At 46.5% G+C, this 24,048-nt stretch overlaps 1 long non-coding RNA gene across 3 annotated transcripts in view; it reads right to left on the bottom strand.

Annotated features, from left to right (window-relative positions):
* Positions 1 to 23,778, bottom strand: part of LOC141518479 (uncharacterized) — a 202,781-nt gene extending 179,003 nt beyond the window's left edge. Inside the window, exon 1 of one of the 3 annotated variants that reach the window (XR_012477203.1) lies at positions 23,707 to 23,778. This is a non-coding gene — a long non-coding RNA (uncharacterized LOC141518479). Of the gene's footprint in view, positions 1 to 1,809; positions 10,288 to 22,784; positions 22,890 to 23,706 lie in introns of those variants that run through there. The other 2 variants (XR_012477202.1, XR_012477204.1) reach the window with 2 other exon arrangements.
* Between the last annotated feature and the right edge of the window lie 270 nt (positions 23,779 to 24,048).

Raw genomic sequence — 24,048 nt, 5'->3', positions numbered from 1 at the left:
CTAAAAAAGGTTAAGTGACTTCCCCAGAATCCCACAACTCGGCAATGTCTAAGGCAGGACTTAAACCCAGACCTTTCTGACTTTAAGTCTGGAACTCCATCCAGGATGGACTAAGGTACCCTAGGTCTATACATTCAAAACTGTTTTCATAATAATACCAAGATATTTTAATGCCTAATAATGTTGATAGCTATATTCAGGGACAATTTTGGGGTTTCTGCAATGGAGAATACCATCTGTATCTAGAGAAAGAACTGTGGAGTTTGTGCAAAGACCAAGGACTATTACTTTCAATTTAGGAAAAAACTGATATCTTATTGCCTGATCTTGCTATCTCTTATACTTTATGTTTCTTCCTGAAATGTACAATTTCTCTCACATCACATTCAATTTGGATCAATGTATACCATGGAAACAATGTAAAGACTGGCAAATTGCCTTCTGTAGGGGGGTGGGAGTGGGGGAAAGCAAGATTAGGGGAAAAATTGTTAAACTCAAAATAAATAAAATCTTTATAATTCAAAAAATGTTGATAGATATAACTCACATAAACAAAAGTTCCTTGGAAGAGGATTCCTTAATACTATTCAATGGTAGGAGGCAACTATATGGCCCAGTAGATAGGGCACTCAGGAGGACCTGAGTTCAAATCCAGCCTCAAACACTTCATAATTATCTGTGTGATCCTGGGCATTGCATTGCAAAAAAAAAAAAAACCAAATAATATTTAAGGATATAAAAGGAGTTCTGAAATTTTAAAGAACCTGACTGCCTAGATCCTAAGACTTTAAAAGGCTGATGAGATGCAACTTCTAAGAGAAGGAAGTCATCTGATAACTTCTCACTTTAATTAATTATTCTGGTTAATGAGGTGTTAAATCCAGTTTTGCCTAGTCTGCTGAAGGGATACCATCAGCAACCTCTAAATTTCAGTGCCCAGGCAAAGTTCCAATGACCCTACCTTAGTTATAGCTGTGCTTTTTCACAAAATACTACAATGGAAAGACTGGTAAAGAAACTTATAAATTATAGTTCAACTTTCATTTCACAAATGAACTCAATGTATTCTCAAAAAGAAAATTCACTTTCATTCGCCTTTGGGGTTCTCCATGGCCAAAAAGAATCATGGTTGTGGCTTGAGGATCACTCCTCGGGCCCCAGTCTTGATACAGAGTCACTGTCCATGCTCTTCAGAAGAGTAACAATAGGGAAGCACGGTGAGTTGAGGGGGAAGCAGGTGAAGCCGAGTTGAGCCTTACCTGATTGTGAAGGGTTGATAGTATACATCTGGAAACTACAGGTCTATGCACTCAACCCTTCTCAATCAGAGATGAGCCTCAGTTCTGCCTCACCTACCATCCCTTCATCCCACAACAAGTCCTATCAGAAAGTTTGAATCTGTTTGCCTAGTTTGGTGTGTCAAACAGATTATTCAAAAAAAAAAAGTTTTTTTTTAAAAACATTTACTATGAAATGCATGACCAGAATGGAATATTCCTGGGCCAAAAGGAACATTGACCAGCCTGGAAGAGTTAATAGACTCATGGGAAGACTTGTAAGGGATGCAGTGTGAAGAAAGTAGAGCCAGGAGAACCATACACACAATGACCTCAATCATATAAACACAAGAAAAAGCAAGAAAGGCCAAAAACAATTTGGGAGAAGGAAGGGAACTCACCCTTTGCCCCTTTCTTTTCCTGAATGGAAACTCTGAGAATGGAAACTTAAGTGGGCTGATAGTTTTAACTTGCACATCATAGCAAAATGAGAACTTGGTTTTGAATCAAAAGGCATGGATTCAAATCCCACCTCTAATATTTACTGGCTTTGTGACCTGGGACACATCACTCCACTTCCCTGGACCTCTGTTTACAGACCTGTAAAGTGAGGTGTTTGAATTAGTTGGTGTCAGAGCTTTGTTCCCATGATTCTAGGAAATCCCATCTGTCCCACTACTTATGTGACTCTGGGCAAGACACTTCATCCATGTGGACCTCAGTTTCCCCCTCTGTAAAATGAGAAGCTTGAGAATCCAAGAAAAACCTTCTACCACTAGATCAATGTGCCTAAACTTGACTTCTTTGTTTTTAAAGGGAAGGTGTCCTATGGGGGAAGGGGGGAATTGTTCCTCGAGAAGCAATTGTTCCAGAATAATATTTCTTATTCTATTTGCTACCTGTGGCAGCTAGGGAGCTCAATAGCTGTTACAACAAGATTTCAAATCTGCCCTTAGACACTTATTGGCTGTGTGATCCTGGGCAAAATACTTAACCTTTTTTTGTCTCAGTTTCCTCTTCTATAAAATTAGCTGGAAGAGGCAATGGCAAACTGCTCTAATATCTTGGTCAAGAAAACCCCAAATGGGGTCACAAAAGTCAGATACACAGAAAAATGACTGAATAACAACAACAAAATTTGTGACCTGTGCACTATAAGTAGTGGATAAAGAGCTGTCCTCAAAACGAGGAGCTGGGTTCAAGTACCACCTCTGATGCATACTGGCTGTGAGACCCTGAGCAAGTCATTTGGGACTTGCTTACTTCCTTGAGTCTTAGAGGACTCGAGGAGCTCTCAAAGATTTTATCTGGCAAATAAGGAATCAATCTACATAGGAAGGACTGGGAATTTTAATTTTCCTGTATCAGTGACTAGGCCCAATCACAGGTCCAGTCCCTAGCCTATCCTGTTGATCCTGGATAAGTTATTTTATCTCCCAAGATATAGATGATAATCCCTACTATTTAAACTCAGGACATAAGGAAAATGTTCCTGTAAATTTGTAGAGTGATAATATGAGCTTTATTGGGTGGGGGGGAGAACAGAATTAAAGACTTTTGGTTGGTGGATCATCACTCCTCCAGCACAAGAGCTTTGGACAACAGACTCATCCCCGAGTCCTGACCCCCCTCTATCAAGCCTGACTCCCATCTTCAAAGGTCCTTGCTCGAGGCCTTCCCCGGGCCCCCTTTTCCCAAGGTCACAAGCCATCTGGATGGCCCCAGTTCTAATGGGATGAAAGAGTCAAACAGACATTTGCAGAAGCCCAGGAGGGATGGGGTAAGGGGGAGAGAAAGGTCAAGGGAGCACCGCCCGCTTCAAGGCCAGAGACAGAGCCACTGTGTTCTGAGAGGCAGCCAGTGGGTTATTAGCGATCCTTTTTAGCTCATGTGGAATTTGAGGTCAGTGAGAATAATATCCATTTCTGATGTGGTTGTGCCCATCCTGGCCATTGCCTTGGAGAAGCCCCCTTGAGAGAAAGAGCCTTGATTCTGGCTCTAAGCCAAAGACACTTTTGTCCTTGCTGAGCACAAAGGGCCCCTCTGCTCTGGACTCTTCAAGTGCCTCCTCTCTTCACGATGGAGCAGCTGTGGAGATGAATACTAGTAGAATGAAACCAAGGGACCAGGAGACAAAACTCAGGAAAACCTGGTTCTGATGATTGCTATCTCCACAGAGCATCGAACAGCAAAAAGAGTAATGGATCTGAGGGCAAAGGATACGGCTTTAAATCCAGACTCTGCTACTTGCAACCTTGGGCAGATCAATTCTTCCTCCTGGGTCTCAGTTTCCTCCTCTGAAAACTAAGGGGGGGGGGGTTGCCTTGATGATTCTTTAAGTCCTTTCCAAGTCCACAATCCTCTCTGGAGCTTCATGAGGAAACCTCATCAGTAAAATGGGGGTGATATCCTTGGAACTCATTACCTCTGAGGAGTCCTAGGGGAAAGCACTTTTTCAAGTGTTTTTTTTTTTTTTTTTAAGGAATAGGACCTATGATTATTGCTATTATTATCAAAGGGGAAACTTTGACTGGGGGCAAGAGCATTGAATGTTGAGTCAAAAAACCTGGGTTGAAATACTGGCCGGGCTACTTCTTGGCAGGGAAATCTTGGAAAAATCAAATTTTCTGGTCAAGAATGTTAAGGGGTTAAATTGGTTGATCTTTTAAGGTCCTTTCCAGGTCAGAAAGCAATGAGCTAGTCCTCAGAGTAGGAATAAAGTCCAAGGGCTGTTGACTCCAACAATCTGACCAATCCCCTTTGACAAAATTCAATCCAGGAGACATCCCCAGTACTCAGGTTTCTATTTAAGACCTCTCCGGTTCAGGGGTCAAGGTCTTAAGACAGTTGCCTGTGGAGTTGATGAATCAAGAAGACGGGAGTTTGATTCCCACACCAGACTCATACAAGCCACCTGATCTTGGGCAAGTCAAAGGATTGGACTCAGTTTAAGATGCCTTCCATCTCTGACATTCACAGTTTATACGAGTGGGAGACACTATTTTCTCAGTTACCATATCACAATTTATGGTTGGGAAAGCCCTTTTGTTGGCTTTTTGTTAGTAGAGAAGTATGGCTGAATAGTTGCTCAAAAGTCAAAATAATTCTGCCTTACCTCCAGAATATATGATGATTAAAAAAAAGAGAGAGCAGAATGAGGGGGTTAGGAGAAAAAGGCAAACTATTTGACCTTTCCTGGCCTCAGTTTTCTTATCTATAAAATGCGAATAAATAGTAGCACCAAGCTCACAGGTTTGTTATACAGATCATACAAGGAAATAAAAATAAACATTCTAGGTTCAGTCTTGTCCAACTCTTCATGATCCAATTTGGAGTGTTGTGGTGTGTTTGCTATTTCTTTCTCCATTTTACAGATGAGGAAATTGAGGCAAACTGGGTGACTTGCCCAGATCACTCAGCTAGTAAGTATCTAAGTTTGAATTTGAACTCATGAAAATGAATCTTACTAACTCTGGGCCCAGCACTTTATCCACAGCAGTATCTTAGCTGCCCTAGTTAGCTAAAGTCCTAGGCAAGGCATAAGTGATGTGAATTTAACTATTATTATTGCTCCTGCCTCTCAAAGCAGAACATTCCACTTTCAGATCATTCCAATTGTTAGGAGGTTTTGTTTTGTTTTCCTTAATGACATCGCCCCTGTTATTATTAAAGGGAAGAGAATAAAGACAAGCAAAGCCTGAGAAAGGAAAAAAAGAATGAGGCCCAACCCTGGGGATTGTTGCCTTCCTTTTTGGAGGCCTAACTCCGGGAAAATCTTTTTTCCCAAGGCAGAGGCTGTCCCTGCTGCCAGGATACAAATCTGTCTGGAACCTGAGAAGTCTGGGTTCTCACTTTAGGCATCCTTAGGGAAAGGAAGGACCCTCTCCCTGGTCTCCCAGAATCTCTGCCTGGAGAGATGAGATCTCTAGAGACCCTGCTATGATCACTGTGGAGACCCAAACAAGATTGGGGCCCCAAGGGATCTCCTACTTTCTAGGCCTTGAACCAGAGCGGAGAGAAAGGGATCTTATTTAAAAACCATCATACACATCAACCATGGCAAAGAAGAAGAAAGAAAACACACACAACACAAGGTTTTAAAATATCTGACTAGTTAAGTTCTGACACTTCATGGAAAACTCCCAAAAACAATCAAAAGGAAGTGTGTGTGGGGGGGGGGGCTGCCTAGTTCCTTCTGGCTAACAGAGTTTCAGTTCCTCCAAGTTGGCAATTCCCCTTCCAGAGTCCTATAGTCCTATAGGCAGCAGGTGAGCCTCAGTTTGAGGCCACAGCTATTTGGCTGTTCACTTGCTGTGTGAGCGCAGGTAAGACAATGGCCCTCTCTGGGCCTCTGTTTTCTCCTCAGTAAAACAATTAGGTTCAGTGACCTCTGAGATTCCTTATAGCTCTGAACTTCTCAGCTTTTTCTTGGGGGAAGAAGTCTCACATTTCCCCAGCTCCTACATCTGTAGTCCATAGTTGAGGAAGCACTGCCATCACACTTTGGGAGTTCTCTTGGGTTTTCATTAGCAAAGAAGGAGGGGGCATGGGTGAATGGCTACTAAGAGTCAAAAGGATTTTGCTTTACTCTCAGAATTCCAGGTAATAAGGTAGCTGAGTGAGGAGGCTGGCAGAGAAGGTCTTGACTCAACATGGGAGAGGTAAACCAGAGCTCTAACTAGCAATGTTTTCACTTAGGACAAAAGAATAGCAAAGGGACATTCGGGGTCTGGACAGACCTAGAGGATGGCAGGACCCTGGTGGGGTGGCCCAGGGGTGAAGTTTTCCTATGGTAGTACAGGATGGCAGAGGAACATAAAATGAAGCGGAAGGATAGATGTCAGGGGACCCCATACCCTGGGATGATGGCCCCTAGGGTCTCCACTCATCTGATACTAGAGCACTGGCTTCAAAGTCAGAAGGCCCTGAGTTCAAATCTGACCTCAGACACTTACTAATTATATGACCTTGGGCAAATCACTTAACCCTGACTGTCCCCCATCCAGGGCCATCTCCAGTTGTCCTGATTCCTATCTAGTCACTAGATCCAGATGGCACTGGAGGAGAAAATGAGGCTGGTGACTAAGTACAGCCCCCTCCACTCAAATCCAATTTGCATGCTTGTCATAGCATCACCTCCCTGGTGTCATGAGCTTCAAAAATAAAAAACAAACATTATTAAAGTGAGCTTACTAAAGCACAGATGTAGCCATCTCTCTCTCTCTCTCTCTCTCACACACACACACACAGCACCATCACCACTCAATCAATAAATTGTTCCCTAAGAGTTCCAGGATCAAATATACTTTTAAGTCCTTCATTAACTGGTACCTTCCTACCTTTCCCATGTTTTATCAATTAATTGACTGATTGATTGATTGATTTTCCCATAATCTAACTAGACTGGTCGACTTAGTTCCTCTAAGGTAGCATTTGTCTCCCACCTTCTTTGGCTCATGAGATTTATTTGAAGCATCAGTCAGGAACAAAGCCCGAAAGATGTCCCTCCACTTCCTACAGGAACAAGGTCTCAGTAGGCTGAGAATGAAGAAGATGAACAGAATTTCATAGCTCTGACAAGTATTGCCCAGGTCCTCAGCCCAGCCTTGCCTTCAAGACCCTAGGGTTCTTGACCTCTTTAGTATCATGCACCTTTGGCAGTCCCCTGAAGTCAAGGGTCTTTTGCTCAGAACATTTATGCCCCCCCCTTTCCAATTTCTTTTCCGAATTGCTTTCTTTCATTCAATTGTAAGCTCCTTGAGGATAGTGATGTCTTTCTGTTTCTTGATTATATCCCATAGGGCCTGGAACAGAGTTTATTGAACTAAATTGAATAAATGAAAGAAGTTCTAACTTGAGTTAGCCATTAATGAAAATTAAGATGCAATTTTTTCCCCAAGATCCTAGACCCCCTGATATCTATCCATGGACTCAGATTTGAGAGCTCCTGTTCAAGAGTCATTTCACCCTCCCATCCCCTGTTTCACTTGAATAGATATTGAGGTAAGTCCATTAGTCCCCCTCAGCTCAGATGCTCAGAGAAAAACTGACCTTTTCATGAGCCTCCCCAAAGCCCCTGTATCTCTCAATTGTGAAGTGAAACCAGAATAAATATCAAATAAGAAAAGTTCATTTCAACCAAGTTGATTTCCAATGAAGAGAGCAGGGGATGGGAGCCTGAACAGGCCTCCCTTGGAAAGGCTCTTAGGTTGTGCTGCCATCAGCACCAGCCAGGGAGAAGGGACAGTGAGGGCCACATGGAGGAGGCAGAACCAAGGAGAAGAACAGAAGCAAGATGAGCAATCATTAAAAATGGCTAACATTCATATACTTCCTTAAGGATGGAGAAGCACTTGATAAATATTGTCTTATATTTTTAGCCTCTGAACAACTCTGGAAGGTGAGTTGTGTTTTAATCATTTCTGATTCTTCATGACTCCATTTGGGGTTTTCTTGGCAAAGATACTGGAATGGTTTGCCATTTCTTTCTCCAGCACACTTGACCAATAAAAATGGAGGCAAATAAATTCAAGTGACTTTCCCAGGGTCATGCATCCAGTAAGTGTCTGAGGCTAGATTTGAACTCAGGAAAAGAAGTCTTCCTGATTCCAGTTTGGATAGTCTATCCTACCTAACTGCTCTGGGAGGTAGGTGTCATGATTATTCCTATTTTACAGATGAAGAAACTGAGGCTAAGAGAAGTTAATGACTTGCCCAGTCATTCAATTTATGGATATCTGAAGTCAAATTTGAACTCAGGTCTTCTTGACTCCAGGACCAATGCTTCACCACCAGGCTTTCCTGTGAATAGATAGAGGGAAGCTCAATCTCTTCTATGCCTTCCTTAGCACACCCATTGACTCCTTCTCAAGGCAAAGATAAATCTCAGTGATGCTAGCACAGGTTCTTAGAGGTTGCCAGCCTCAGTGAACTGGTCACCCAGTGGCTGTACCCTCCAATAGCAACACCAGCCCTTCTAGACAATAAGGAACGAGTGAAATAACTCAAGTCAAACCAAAGAATGGCAAAGAAAGGCTTCAAGGGGTTAGAGCAAAGCAAAAAGAAGGAAAATAGAAGTCTCCTGACCCTTCTTGTCTTTAGACTTTAGTGGTGGGAGATGTCATGGCTCAGGGAATAGAATGTTTGATTTGGAGCCAACAAGAGATGGGCTCAAATCCCATTTCTGAAATTCACTGATTGAGTGACCCTGGGTAGGTCACTTCACCTCTCAGTCTAACTAAATACATTGGACACAATCTCATTTCTGGGAAACGTGGAAGTTTTCCATCAGAGTGAAAGACATAAATATAACAAGTACATGATAGTCTTTGAGAAAATGATCTAAGGGCCTTGGTAGACTACAAATTCAATATGATCAATAGACACAGGGGCATCAAATATTTCTTATGAGCTTACTTTGTGCTGAGCATTATCCTACTTAGCTAGGCAGTTAAGTATATAGTACTGAACCTGGAGTCAGAAAGAACTGGGTTCAGATTCTCCTTCAGATACTTATTAGCTGTATGACCCCAGACAAGCCACTTCATCCTGTTTACCTCAGTTTCCTCGCCTGTCAAATGAGTTGAAGAAGGAAATGGCCAATTAGTCCTATATCTTTGTCAAGGAAATTCCTATGAAAGTCATGAACAGTTGGGCTGAAATGACTGAACAACACCCTCGAGGAGCTCATATTCTAATAGGGAAAGATAATACATAAAATGGAAGTGGAAGGTATTGGGGGAAAGGCATAGAAAGGAACCAACATGGGGCATGATGGTGAAGTCTAGAGAATAAGAAACACAGCCAGGAGAGGAATGAATCATGGCTGACCTGGGTCCATTCCAAAAATAGAAGCCCTCACGAGGAACTCATCAATGGGAGAAGAGGGAACATTCAGTGTGGAAAGGTACTGAGGGGGCCAATCTGGACCCTTCCCCAAATAGAAGCAATAGTGTGATATGGCGACCAAAAAAGCTTACACAATCTCAGGCTGCTGTGGAAGAGATCTGTGTCCAGAAATCAAACTGTGGTCATCTCTGTGACCCCTGGACAAACCCAAGCCAAAGTATTGGGTTCTGGGCATCACAGATTAGGAAAGCCTTTAATAAGGTTGACTCTTTCAAGAAATGGATAGCAAGGATGGGAAAGAGCCTTGAATCCACATCCCATGGAGATCAGCTGAGGGAACTAGAAGAAGGATTTGGGTTGGAGAAGGCAGAAGAAGGGTATAACCATAACCAGATCTCAGTCTTCAAACATTTGAAGGCCTTGAAGAGCCTCTGCATGGAGGAGAGAAGAGAAAATCAAAGAAGGCAGAATCCATAAGAGTGGGTAGAAACTACAAAGGGACTGACTCGGCTTGATTCTCACCAAATTTTCCTAAACGTTACAGCTGTCCCCACCTGGACAGATGCAGTGGGTCTACAAACATTTATTAAGTGCCTACTTTATACCAAGTCCTGAAGATACAAAGACAAAGATAGACCCTGCCCGCAGAAAGCTAATCAACTAATGGATGGCTGAAGGGCTTTAAGCAGAGGTCAAGAGAGGGTTGTTTCTCAGTGAATTCTGGTAGGGATACCTCAGCAAGTATAGGTGGTAGCGGGGGCACTTAAGGTGCCTTCCCTCTTTGAACTTCGGTGATGCTGGGAACTCCCTGTTATGGGAGCTATGGAAGATCACTTGTTGGGGGACAGGAGGAAGAGGAGGACCATGGAAAGGAGGAGGAAGTCCTTTTAACCCTAAAATCAAGACTACCTTTCTGAGCCTTGGTTTCTTCACCTAGACAAAATGGAGGTGACATCGAGAGTACCTAATTCCCCAGGCTGAAGGAAATCTCAAATGAGATAATGTCTATAAAACCCTGCCAACTTGAAAGCGTGCTAGCAACCTCAGCCGTTATTATTCTCATCATCCTGTCTGGATCAGAGAGCTTGTATATGCCTAGCCAAACCATCCCAAGGGACATCCAGAAGATGCACTCTTTCTCCCCTTCTCTCTCTCTCTCTCTCTTTCTCTCTCTCTCTCTCTCTCTCTCTCCCCCTCTCCCCCTTCTCCCTTTCTACTCTCCCCTCACTCTCTTTCTACTATTCTCTCCTCTCATTCTCTTCTATTCTCCCCCCCCCCCCCCCAGTCTGGCTTGGGCACAATGATGTCTGGAGATTGCATCCCTCCATTCCCCAGGGGAATGTGATAATTCTGCTGTTTTCAGTCCAACAAGGACCAAGTAATGGGTGACTTCATAGCTGGAAGGAAGGGTCAGGCACCCAGGATGGTGTAGGGCTGTGATAAATGCATCCCAAACTGGGAGGGATTTGCTTCCCTTCCTTCCCAGCCTCAGAGAGGCAGACAATTAGCATCTCTTCCCTACCCTCTCTGCCCCAGAAGGAGAGGGAGCTCAGTGGGGCAGCCCTCCCTCTGGCCTCCACCCCACCCCCCAGCCTGGCTTTCCCCTCAGTCCCAACTCCTTCCCTTTCAGTAAGCCTTTCTCCTCTGAGCCTTCTGGGACTTCTTTTGACAAACATTTGCTTAGTCTCTGTTTTGATGTTAGAGCCTCCCCCTACAAACAGCCTCAAGAACTGTGGTCACAGCAACTCAATAATGCATGTTCAGTGTGTCTGACGGCTCCGTCTGGTGCCACTGGAGTACTGACGATGAATGTCAGAAACCAGGAGGTGGGAACTTGCTCCATCAGGATGGCAATCTTAGCCAGTTGGCCAGAGAGAGTTTGCCACAGTCTGTCCTTCCCTACCAAACCTGTAGCCTAAGAGAGAAGAAGAAGAAGGGGGGGGGGGGCAGGGACACAAGGGAGCTTTCCTCACCAAGCACTGAGTAGTAATTAGACAATTTGGATTTGGGGTCCCGGGTTCTAAATTCCTTTCCCATTTCAAATGGAAACCACAACGGCTTACTATAGGACCATAGCCCGAAAGGCGACTTGGAATAGGAGAACTCCATCAGTTTCCATCTTAGATGGCGTCCTCCAACAGACGTGAGGGACTCTTCAGAACCTGGTTGCCATTGTTCTGAGGAATCCATTCCCTGGGGAGGTCCACCCTGAGAAACCTTAGATACTACAATCGTGGATTCAGGGTCAAAAGGGGCCTTAGAAGACAAGTCCAACTCTCCCATTTTACAGATAAGGAAAATGAAGTTGGAAAAATTTTAAAAACTTACCCAAGTTCACAAAGGAAGTGAGCTTGTCAGCCATGACCTGAACCCGTGGTGTGACTCTAAACAGCCTCCATTCCACTGTAACCATATGGACTCTCCAAGCAGCCTTGCTTGTAAGGCTAGTTTTCCAACGAACTACCTTTGTGTCTTAGGGGAACATCCCTTCAATTCTCTGAGTCTCAGGTTTCTCTTCTATAAAATGAGGGGATCACACAAGAAGATTCCCAAGATCCTTTCCAGTTCTAAAGACTCTGAAATCTGAGTGGAACATTGGTGCGAAATTTTAAAGACCAAACTTGGCCCCAAAGAGAGGATATGAGGAATTACCTCCCCAATCTCCTTTACCGAGGGAGAGGGTTCACAACATTTTACAAATGTGTTGATTTTGATATAACTGAATTTTCTTTTTCTATTTCTCTCTCTCTTTTCCCCCTCCCCCTCTCCCTTCTCTTTCCTTCTCACTTCTTCTCTCTGCTTCTTTTTCTCTTTTCTTCTCTCCATCTTTTCTCATTTCTTTTCCCTTTTTCTATCTTTTCCTCTCTCCTTTTCCTTCTTTTCATTTCTTTTTTCCTCTCTCCTTTTTCTCTCTTCTCTCTCCCTTTCTCTCTCTCCTCTTTTCTCTTTCCTTTTTTCTCTCCTCTTTATCTTATTTTTTATTTTTTTCTCTCTTGTCTCCTTTCTCATTTCTTCTTTCTTCCTTTTTCTCTTCTTTCTCCCTCCTCTCCCTTCTTTTTCTCTCTCCCTCTTTTTCTCTTTTCTCTCTTCCCAATTCTTCTTTCCTCTCCTCTTTTTCTATCTTCTCTCTCTCTCTCTCTCTCTCTCTCTCCTTCCTCCCCCACCCCCACCACCTTTCCCTCTTCATCCTTCCTTACCTCCCTCTCTCTTTTGTCATAAAGGGTAACTCTTTGAGAGGGAAGGGAGATATGGAGAAATACAAGCAATATAAAAACAAGAGATATTCACAAAGCTATTCTTTAAGATCTGAGACAGGAGAAAGTAGATAATTCATGCCCAAACCCAAAAGAACTGAACTGGAGAGCCAGGAGTGATTAGAGTCAATTCATTCAGTCTGAATATCATTAGAGTTACATAATATTAATAATAATGTTGTCAAAAGAAAGCACAGTATAAAGGATCAAGGGCTCACTTCAGAGAGAGAAAGCTCTGGAGTCAAGCAAGTCCTGCCTTCATCTTAGAATGACTGGTGTCCCTGGCCAAGGCCCTGAAGTGCCCTCGGGCAGCTTTCCAAGACTGTAAGTTTCATAGACTTATGCTGATCATTCTAACAGGGAATTCCTGATGCCAATGAAATCCTGGCTCTATAGCTCCACCCTCAAATGAATATTTTATTAGCAATAACTACCATTTACACAACGCTTTAAAGTTTTCAGAGCATTTCATAAATATTATAGCCTTGGGTCCTGGGGGCTTAAGAAAGGCTCTTTGATGGGCAGATCTTCATAATTCTATGGCTCATGTATTTCAGGTATGATTACCTCCATCTTACAGACAGAGAGGTTAAGGAGCTTGCCTAGAGTTCCACAGCTGGTGTTGAATGTGGGATTCAAACCAAGTTTTTCCCCAATTCCAAACCCAGAATTCTCCATTATGCCACGTTGGCCAAGGACAGACTTTTCATATTTCTGAATTCCCTTCCTAAAGGATAATTCAGATTTGTAATTTTCAACATGTGTCGTTCTGGGTTGGGGAGCAGGGGGATACCAAAAAGTCAGAATGAACAGCACTTCCCAAACAATTTTGTTTTGGCCAGAATTCTTAGAGCTTTCAGCATGACTGCCTAAAACTGTCCTTCCTAACATCTTTCTCCGCCCCTCATTCTGAAATCATTAGGGGCCTGAAGTTTTTTCTCCCACTTGGAAACACAGCCAGAAGTCTGATGCAAAGCTAGAGGCTTTGGAAATAAGGGGGAGGGGGTGTGGGAGATGGGGGACCAGCATTTGGAATTCTAGATCTGGTTAGATTTCTCCTAACAGTCAACTTTAATAAACTGGTGCTTCCTTGTGAGATGACCCTTTCCTGGCAACCAGCCCCGAATGGAGAAACAGAATGTCCTCCCCTGTCCTAAAGAGTGAAAAGAAAAAAAAAAACCAGACTTCTCCCCCTCCTAATGTGGGCTAGGGAGTCAATAAGAGACTTGGGGGAGCCGGCACTTTAGAAGATGGGGAAAGAGAAGAAAAAACAACCAGTCGATATTCAGTAGTCCATCACAGGACTAATCATGCTGGGAGTCTCCTGGACCCTATGTGATTCTTCCCAATTCTAATTCTTAGTAGCTGTGGGACCTCACAAGTAAACCTCAATTTCTCTACCCATAAAATGGGAATGATGATACTCTGATGATAGTGTGGAATAGGAAGAAGATGGTTTCGGGAGTGTTCAAGATCTGCTTCTGAAACACATTATTAGCTAAGAGATCCTAGGATTGTAACTATCCAGTCTCTCAGGGTAGCTCTCCAAACCAAAAAGCAGGTGTCAGTCTCTTGTTAGGATAGCTCCCTCTACCCATGAAATCATAGGCTCCTTCCCTCCCAGAGGGAAGGGGTGGCATGATAGGGAAGGGGTGGCATGATACGCAAGTGAGAAGAAGGCAGCTCAGCTGGAACGTCCTGTGGGAACATGGGAAAGGCTCAGTGTGTTCCCTTTGCCTCAGTGTCCCACCATGTAAAACTAGAGAGCTCTGAATCAAAAATATGACGTCCCACTGACAATGGATGGTCTGTATCCCTACTTATGTTTTTCCACCAATAGAAAGTAAGCCCGGCTGGCACCTGGGTGGCATTGGGGAAATGTTTGTTGACTGTGAACCTTAAAGTGTTTTGTTAGAAGCAGGACAGATAAAGCTGAATTCCTACAATCCCCCAAAGCTTCTCCCTACCCCCCCCCCTTTATTCCAGCTTCAAACTGAACTCAGATGAAGGAAGAATTCCTGAAGGCAGAAAGGTCCCTGCTCTGGCTAGGGAAGCAACCCCATAAGATAAACCAACCCTCCATGTCTCTCAGGCTACTGTAACTAATTTTCAAATAGAGTGGGAAGGGTTTGCGGATTTGGACCTGGGTTCAAATCCTGTCTCTGTGACTTCAGGGAGCCCATTGAACCTCATCGGGTCTTAATTCCTCACCTGGAAAAAGAAGTTAGACCAGATGGCCTCTGCATTCAATATCTGTGTTTGTATTACTTAGAAAATAAATTGTCAAGCCAGAACACTTGAGAGACCATCTAATCCAATTCCCTCATTTGAGAGAGGAGGAAATAGCTCAGAGAGAGACTGGGACTGCCCCAAAGTCACACAGCAGGTCAATTTAATTCTCCAACAATCTGAGAAAGAACACAAAAGTATGGATGGAGTTTAAATGACAAATCCTTTTCAAGTTGCCTGTGGCTTCTAGGAAGAAAGGTCTTTATTTGGGTAAATCTGTGCATTGTTTATCAGCTTAAACTCATTATCTGCACATGTGGTCTTTGCACTATAGTTTGGGAAAAGAAGAGGGGGAAGGAATGGGCCTACACTGGTTGTTGAAATGTCATCCACCAAATGCCAAAAATGAGGGCTTTTTGTCAATGACGTCAAATTAGGCACCCTGCCATGAGCGAAGGGGCTACCAGAAGGAGAGTAATAATATTTTAACTCTGCAGGAATCCTGCAAGGAGGCCCAAGGGGGGAGGGGGAGAGAAAACAAAGAGAAAGGGCATTCATCTCACTCCCCTCCTCCCATAGAATTCAAGAGGTGCTTCCTGACCAACCACCATGCTACCATGACCAAAGAGGCATATTCTCTGCCCTCAAGGATTCTACTGTCTGGTAGAGTCGTAAAAAAAGACACGAAGGCAGTATGGTGGACTACAGGGGAGTGGGGAAGGGGAGGGTCAGTCCTGTGGTCTCATCATTTTAAGGACACAGAACTGGACTTGTATATGACCTGAATTTAAATCCCATCTCAGACATTTACAAGCTTTGTGACCCTGGGTGCGTCAATGAACCACTCGTGCCTCAGTTTCCTCCTTTATAAAGTGAGGGAATCATAATTCATGCCTCTTAGATCCCTTGCAGTTCTAAACCTATGACCTATGAAACTCCATCCATTCAATACTTATTAAAAACTCTCTCTTGGGGGTGGCTAGGTGGCGCAGTGGATTGAACACTGGCCTTGGAGTCAGGAGTACCTGAGTTCAAATCCAGCCAAAGACACTTAATAATTACCTAGCTGTGTGGCCTTGGGCAAGCCACTTAACTCCATTGCCTTGCAAAAAAACAAAAAAAAAAAAACTCTCTCTTTTTAAAAACTCATGATCATAGAAGCTGGACATTAGAAGGTTAAATGTCCTGCCCGGGGTCACCTTGGTAAGACTTGACCCAGTTCTTCCCAACCCCAAGGGCAGCTATCCCTTTGGAGAAAAAAGCCGTATCATCCTAGCTGTGTGACCTTGGACAAATTCCTTAATCTTTCTGAGTCTCAGAGAATGGGAATAATAAAAGCACCTGTCTCAAAGGGTTATTATGAATATAAAATGATATTGTGCATGTCAACTGTTCGGCAAATCTTAAAATGGGTATGGAAACATCAATTCCTATTTCTATAATACCTTCAAGTAGAAAAGGTAATGGGGCATAATAGATAGAGAGTTGCTTCCAAAGCCATGAAGATAGTGGACTAATCCTGGTTGTGACTGTAACACTCAATTTCCTACTCTGGAAAACTGGGAAAGAGCAGATGATTTCTAAGGCCCTTCCCTGCTCTAAGTCTTTGGTCATCATTTCTGTGAGTTTCCTGAGGACACAATGGTCACCCGTCCCCTGAGGAATTTTGTTTGTTAAGTAGATATATTCATACATACATACATATACATATATGATCAAAGATATAATAATAACCATATTTAGCAGTTACATAAATATTTAAGATTTGTAAAGTGTTCTACAAATATTATTTAATTTGATACAACTATTGGAGACAGGTGCTATTATTATTATGCCCATTTTGCAGTTTTGGACATTGAGGCAGCTTGAGTAACTTGCCAAGAGTCTCATAGTTAATAAGTAGATGAAGCTGGATTTGAACTCAGATCTTTCTGACCCAAGGCCCAGTGTCTATCCATTGTACTACAAAAGATATTTACTAACTTACTCATTCTCTATAATCCCTGACCCTGATTCTTTGTGGTAAGATGCATACCTCTACTTCAGTACATTCATGAGAGCCCCTAAGAGACAGCTGGTGGCTCATTGGATAGAGTACTGGAGTCAGTACTGGATCTGAGTTCAAATCCAGATTCATTTACTTGTTAACTATGAGACCCTGGAGGACTGAAGAACCAGAGTCTGGAGTCAGGAAGATATGAATTCAAAGTCAATCTAAAGGACATGAGTTCAAAGTCATCTTCACATATTTTCTAATTGACTCTGGGTAAATCAATTAACTTGTCTGCCTCTGTTTCCTTATCTGTAAAATGAAAATAATAAAAGCACCTCCCTCCTAGGGTTGTTAAAAGATCAGATAACAATGTAAAGCACTTAATATAATGTTTGGCACATGGTTAGCACCATATAAATATTATTATTTCCATATGTATGGGGATGCCCAGTGGTGTCCAATATTCTGAGTACTCTGTATGAACTGATAGCCACTTTCCCCCACTCCCTCACATACACATATACTAGAGGCCTTGAATATATCCTGGGTCCTTGTAAATCCTTTACTGTCTATCTGCCATCCATCCTTCTCACAAAATGTACATAAACTTCTACGATACTTATAAGGGCACCACCACTAGGTGGTGCAGTACAGATTCAGGGAACAACGAGTTCAAATCCTATAGCAATCTTTCAAACTAAGTGTCTGGAATCAGATCTCAGGTGAAGATGAACCAATGCTACTGAGTTTAAGTCACCATAGTGCAAATGGTTCCAAGAACTTGGTTAATTAGGGTTGAGGTAGCTAGAAGGATGGGCAATGTTCTCCAAACCTGCATCTCAAACATGGAAGCTGCCATCTTCCAAGTCGGTGAGGGTAGAATAGTGAAGGGAGCTGAGGTTTGGGAGAGAGAAGCGAAGGCATGGAGACCAATGATGCTCTCTGAGAAATGGTGTCTGCCCATAGCCATTAGCCAGTGTATGCAGGAGAGGAGAAAATACAGTCTTGGAAGGGATTTGATCCCCTTCTAACCTATACCCCACCTGAGGCCCCCACCTCAAGGAAGCATGTAAAGAGGTAAGGGGGTGGGAAGAGAGCAGGGATAAGTCAGTCAACAAACCTTTATTATATGTCAGACTTGAAACTAGTGATGGATAAATACAAAGACCAAAATAAATGAGGCAAGTCTGTACCCTCAAGGTAGACTATAAAGTCTAGATGGGTAGAGAAGACAGGAGAGTTAAAACATCATAATTAACATTCTTGAACATTCAGAGTAGTGGTTTCAAAATTCCTATAGAAATGAGATCACTAAAGCACTACATAAGGATCCCAACTGCAAACTGACTGAATTTTAAAACGTAACATTATGTTTTATTGTATTTTTATTTGTTTTGTTCATTGCATCTTAATCTTGTTCTGGTCTGCTTGGGAGCGTTATGGGCCAGGTATCGAACATCTCTGATTTAGAGTATATTTTCTTCATAGCCTATCTATCTCCTGAGGTAAGTATGACAACTATTATTTTACATATTGTACAGAAGAGGAAACTGAGGCTTAGATTCAGAAACTGGAATTTTGGCCCAGATCTCTCAACTCAGCATTCAGTGAAAGAGGGGTAGTACAGAGCAGAGATATCATCAAATTCTCAACCCCAGGGCTACTGAACCTGATTAAAATATAATTGAAAATAACAAATTAATAAATAAATGGATGGATGAATAAACAAATATACAAATTAATTTTTTAAAATGAATAAAAGTGAAAAATATATAGATGAAGTTAATTTGTGGTTTTTGAAGTCAATATATGATCCTCAGGGTTTCATTTCTATTTGAATAAAACTAGCTATGGAAATAAATGACTTTAGTTCAAATACTATTTGACATTTCCTATGTGTGTGACTTTGGCCAAGTCACTTGCCCTCCTTAGGTCTTTGTTTTCTCAATTCTCAAAAGAGAAGACTGAACTAGACAACTTCTGAGATCCATTATAGATCTAGGTCCATGATCCCTCCAAATCTGAGACTGTGGGACTAAATCAAAAGTAAAAGCCCTCTTCTCTCCTCTTCTGTCTTCCCACTCCCTCTCCCTTCCTCTTTTCCCTGCTCTCAAGTCCCATTCTCTCCCCTCCTCTCTTTTCTCCAGGTTTATAATGTAAGTCTCCATTTCTCTTGGGACCGGATCCTCCCTAAACTAATGAGCTGACAACCTTCTCCCTCTCCAGATTAACCTCAAGTTCTGGAAATTAACTGGGGTCTTTCAATCACCCACTGCCATCTTAACTTCACATCAGGTAAAGAATATTAAAAACTTCAGTCATTTTAATAGGGAAGGAATGATTGGACTTGGAGAGAGGCTGGAAGAGGTGGGAGAAGGAGAGCTGAAATTTCCCAGGATCCTCCTGAGATTTGCCTAGGAGGAAATGGACTAGAAAGAACTTTGGCGAAGGAGTCAAGGAGAAAAACCTAGCCCTGCCTCAGACCCTAGATGGATGTTTGATTTCAGGCATCAGGATACTGGATTTAGATCTGGAAGGGACCTTAAAGCCCATTTTGTCGAGTCCCCTTCACATTAGAGATAAAGAAAAAGCAGACCCATGGAGGGGGAGAAACTGCCCATGGGTCACCCATGGGTAAAGCCGCCCTAGGATTCAAACACAAATCCTTTGATTCTTGTTATATAAAGAACTCTTTCCACTACACATCATGGATCTGATCTCAGTTTCTCATCTGCAAAAGAGGGTGCTGGGTTCAATTCTTTCCTTCCATCAATCAACTTTGATTAATTAAATACTCACTGTGTGTGCTAAACCTTGGAGAAAAAGTACAAAGAATTCAATCAGCACCTTCTAGGACCAGAATACTGAGGGGAAAGACTTAGAGAAGCCCCCCTGGAGAATACAGGATCTGCCAGGGTGACAGGAAAATGTCTGGGGCAGAATTGGAACCCAGGTCTTCCTGACATCGTGTCTACTTTCTAAACGAAAGAAGCGACTGGCCTAGACTGTGCCCAAGGTCACTTCCAACCCAAAATGTATGGTCCTAGCACCCCAGGGCACAAATACAGATGACTACCGTCTGCTCCAGCACCAGAGAACTGCATCATAAAGGTGGCCATAGCTGATGTCCAAGGGCCTCCCACCTCTCACGTTCCATGCCACTCATCACAACACCAATCTCACAACATCTCAAGGGAGCCCTCCCCCTTTTCCACTTTCACTAAGCTTCCTTGGAAGTCAAAATTGTAGGGAAGAGAAAGCTGGGTGACCTCCCCCAAGTTGGTTCCCTCTCTCTGGGACTCAGTTTCCTTACTTGCAAAAGGTGATCCCTAAAGCCCTCTTCATCTCTAAAAATCTGGGATTCAAGGTAACAGAGAAGAAGAGTGATCTGCTTTCTGCTAAGTCTGGCTGTCTCTCAGCCTCCCATAATATTGCCCCTCTTTTCCACTGCAGAGAAACAAGAAAAAGTCAATGAAAACCACACTATTTTTCTGGTACAGAGGAATGTCTTAAATAAGTATAAAAAATGTATTTCTTCCCACCCCTTTCTCTCTCAGTCTCTCTCTCTCTCTCTCTCTCTCTCTCTCTCTCTCTCTCTCTCTCTCTCTCTCTTCCTTCTCTCTCTGTCTCTCTCTCTCCTTCCCTCCCTCCTTCTCTCTTCTCCCCTTCTCTTTTTCTCTTTTTCTCTTTCCCTTCCTTTCTCTCCCCCTCTTCTCTCCTTCCCTCCCTTTCTGTCTCTTCCTCCTCTTTCTCTCTCCCTTCCTCTTTCCCATTTCTCTCTCTCCTCCTTCCTTCCCTCCCTCCCTCTCTCTTCTCTCCTCTCCCCCTTTTTCTCTTTCCCTTCCTTTCTCTCCCCCCCTCTTCTCCCTCTACCCTCCCTTTCTCTCTCCCTTCCTCTCTTTCCCCTTTCTCTCTCTCTCTCTCTTTCTCCCTCTCTCCCTCCCTTCCTCTCCCTCTGTTCCTATCCTTCCCCCTTCTCTCTATTGCTCTCTCTCCCTCCTCCTCATCTATTCAAAATAATCTTTTTTTATGGTAACTTTTGTTGTATTTTGGTGACATCCAAGGAAAACATGAAGCTGGCTGCAAGAAAGGCAGGAATATTAACCATCTTTTAGGGGCTGTTTCATATTTCCTCCCTTACTGAAGAGCAGTTCTAAGGGCAGAGGAAGGAATCCGGATACAAAGCCAGAGAAGAGAAAGAAAAAAGCAGCCTCCTGGAACAAGGAAGACACCACACTGCCTAGGACCTGTTCATTGGCAAAGGCCAAGGGTTTGGGAATCGACAGAAATTCGGGAATCCAGGAAGAATAGCCTTTTGAATGTTAAACAGTCCCTTAAATGGCAAAGATGACAACATATCTGTTTGGGGCTCTCAATAGGACTGGCAAAATTTTTCCAATTGGATAAGATGACTTTAAAAGAGAAATAAAAGTTTATATAAACAACCTCCTCGATCCCCCAGGTGTCTCAAAAGAAACCTGAGGCACTCTCCTTTCGTCCGGCTGTCCTCCTAGCCCCGAACTGCCTGGGGAAGGGGAACCATCCCGGGTCACCTAGTCAGACGACCATTTTTTCCTTCTTTTTGGGAAGGCTCCAGGCTGAGCCCTGGAACACGGCAAACTGGCCCTGGGCTATCAGAGAACCCTGAAGCGGGAGAGGAAATTCCCACCCTCCTCAGCCCCTCCTCCCCAAGCCCTACTGGACCCGTCTGCCACTTAACCCAAAGGGGCGGGGAGGGGGGCGGTGGGGAAGGGCAGACTGCGAGACACCCCACTGACAAAAGGCTGGGGGCTGAGCAGACCCAGGAAGGACGCCTGGCGCCTGGGATAAACGGGACTTTGCCGGACACTGAGGGCTTGGGCACAGTTCCAACCCCAGGACACCTTGGAAGGGTCCTTCGTTCGGCCGCATCTCGCAGTCTACACACGCCAAGTGGTCGTGTCAAAGGGGGCTCCACGAATCCGGGCGATGCGGTCTCTCGCGCCTCCCCGCCCCCCGCCCCAGCCGGCTCCTGGATAAGCTTCAGGCCAAGAGGCTGCGCAGCACCGAGGACAGGGAGCCCCGGGGCGCGGGCTCGGGGGGAGGTCCCGAGTCGCAGTCCTTCTGCTGGGCCCCCGCCCCCCGCCCTGCTCGGCCCCGAGTTCAGGCTGTCGGTGGAGAATCTCGGGGAGCTCAGAGGGGTCCGAGGGGCGCTTGGCAGGGCCCTACGGGAGGGGGGTCTGAAAGGCATTTAGAGGGGGGTCCGAGGGGCGCTTAGAAAAGGGATCCCAGGGGAGCGTAGCGGGGGTACGAGAGGGGGTCTGAAAGGAATTAAGAGGGGGATCCGATGGGAGCTTGGAGAGGGTTCGGGGGAACTTAGAGGGGATCCGAATTTAGAGGGGTCGGAAGGGAGCTTAGAAGGGGAACGCGGAGACCTTAAGGGGGTCCCGAGGGGAGCTTAAAGGAGTCCGCGGGGCACTCAGCGGGGGTCCGCGGGGCACTCAGCGGGGGTCCACGGAGGGCTTCCGCGGAAGTTCCTTTTCCCCACGCGGGGTGGCCCGGGACCCACAAGGATTCTCAGTCCAGAAAACTGGAGGTTTTCCTGCCCCGAAGTCAGCGCCCAAGAGCAGATCTGAGCCTCTCCGGGCTCCTCTCGCCCCTTCCTAAAAAGCCCCCTGGCCCTGGGCTCCCCACTCGGCACAGTCCTCCGTGCGCCGCCCCAGTCCCATGAATCCCGGCCTCAGACAGCCGCTGCCGCTTCTGCCCTGGCCCCCCCGACAGAGCCCCCCTTTTGTTTCCCGGGCCCCCAACAAAGTTGGAGCCGCTATCACCAAGTGCCCCCTCCCTGGCGAGGGGTGCCGCTCTGCCAGGGCTGCCCTAGCCCCCTCCCCACACACGCCCCGCGCACTCCCCCTCCTGCCGGGGATCCTGGCCCCCCTCCACCGAGGCTTGCCCCCCAAGGCGCGTTCCCGCCCCAGCAGGGGTCGCGGCCCCCGAACCCCCGAAAAATGCACCTGCCCTTCCGCCCCGCGCCCCCGCAGGCGCCCCCGCCCGAGCACCTGTCCCCCGCCCGGGCCGGCCGAAGCCGGGGAGGAGGGAGGACGGGGCCCGGGACAGAGCCGCCCCGAGCGGGCGGAGGAGCGAGGGGAGCCCCGTCGGGGCTGGGGGGCAGCCCGGGGGCGCCCCCGGACGGCCGCCGCCTACCTTCCGGAGCGGCCGCCCTGCAGCCGACGCGCGCTGCCCTCCGCGGAGCCGGGCCGGGCCGGGGCCGCCGGGAAACTTTCCCCGCCGGGGCCGGGGCCGGGGCCGGGGCCGGGGCCGGGCCGGAGCCGGGGCCGGGGCCGGGGCCGGGCCGGGGCCGCCGGGGAAGCGGCGGAGCCGAGCGGAGCGGGGCGCAGCGGGGCGGCCGCAGCCTCCGCCGGGCTCTCCCGGGCCGCCGCCTCCGAGCTGGGCCGGCCGGGCCGCCGCTGCCGCTGCCGCTGCCGCTGCTCTGCCCCGCGGCCGCCCCCAGCCCGACACCCAGCTGCCTCGGCCAGCGGCGGCGGCTCAGGCGGCCGCGGCTCAGGCGGCGGCGGCAGCAGCAGCCGGCCGGCCCCGCGCCAGCCCCGCCCCGGCCCGCCCCCCGCTCCCGCCCCGCCCCTCCGCGGCCCCCTCCCCTCCGCGGCCCCCGCCCCTCCGCGGGCCCCCTCCCCTCCGCGGACCCCTCCCCTCCGCGGCCCCCTCCCCTCCGCGGGCCCCCTCCCCTCCGCGGCCCCCTCCCCTCTGCTTCCTCCCCCTCACCCCAGCCCCCTCCCCTCCGCGGGCCCCCCCCTCCGCGGACCCCTCCCCTCCGCGGCCCCCTCCCCTCCGCGGGCCCCCTCCCCTCTGCTTCCTCCCCCCCACCCCAGCCCCCTCCCCTGCTCAGGCAGTGCTCCCCAGCCCCCTCCTCCAGGCAGTCCTCCCCACCTCCTCTTCCTCCCCCCAGCCTCCTCTTCCTCCCCCCCCAGCCCCCTCCTCCAGGCAGTCCCCCCCAGCCTCTTCTTCCTCCCCCAGCCCCCTCCTCCAGGCAGTCCCCCCCAGCCTCCTCTTCCTCCCCCCCAGCCCCCTCCTCCAGGCAGTCCCCCCCAGCCTCTTCTTCCCCGCTCACCACTGAGCATCCGTCTCCCAGCGCAGGCAGGGCCCCAGCTTCCTGGCCGCCCGGCCCTTCTCACCCAGCTCTCAGCTCACCTCCTAGGGCCCCAGACCTCCAGTGCTCTGACCCGATCTGACTCGAAAACGAGCTTGAGGACCAAGAGACTCCACACCCCTGGGCTCTGGGCTTCTTGCTTCCAAAAAAACTTTTCAAATCCCCTTTATCTACAGCAAGTAACATACATACATACACATGTCCTGTACACAGGTGACTTATAGACACTCCTTACACACATGTATTTCTATATAGTTTGCATGTGTGTAAATACACATGTACTGGGTCATGCCCATGATTGAA

Source organism: Macrotis lagotis, chromosome 3 (genome assembly GCF_037893015.1).
Source record: "Macrotis lagotis isolate mMagLag1 chromosome 3, bilby.v1.9.chrom.fasta, whole genome shotgun sequence".
Lineage (NCBI taxonomy): Eukaryota > Metazoa > Chordata > Mammalia > Peramelemorphia > Peramelidae > Macrotis > Macrotis lagotis.
This window is presented reverse-complemented; position numbering and strand designations above follow the sequence as displayed.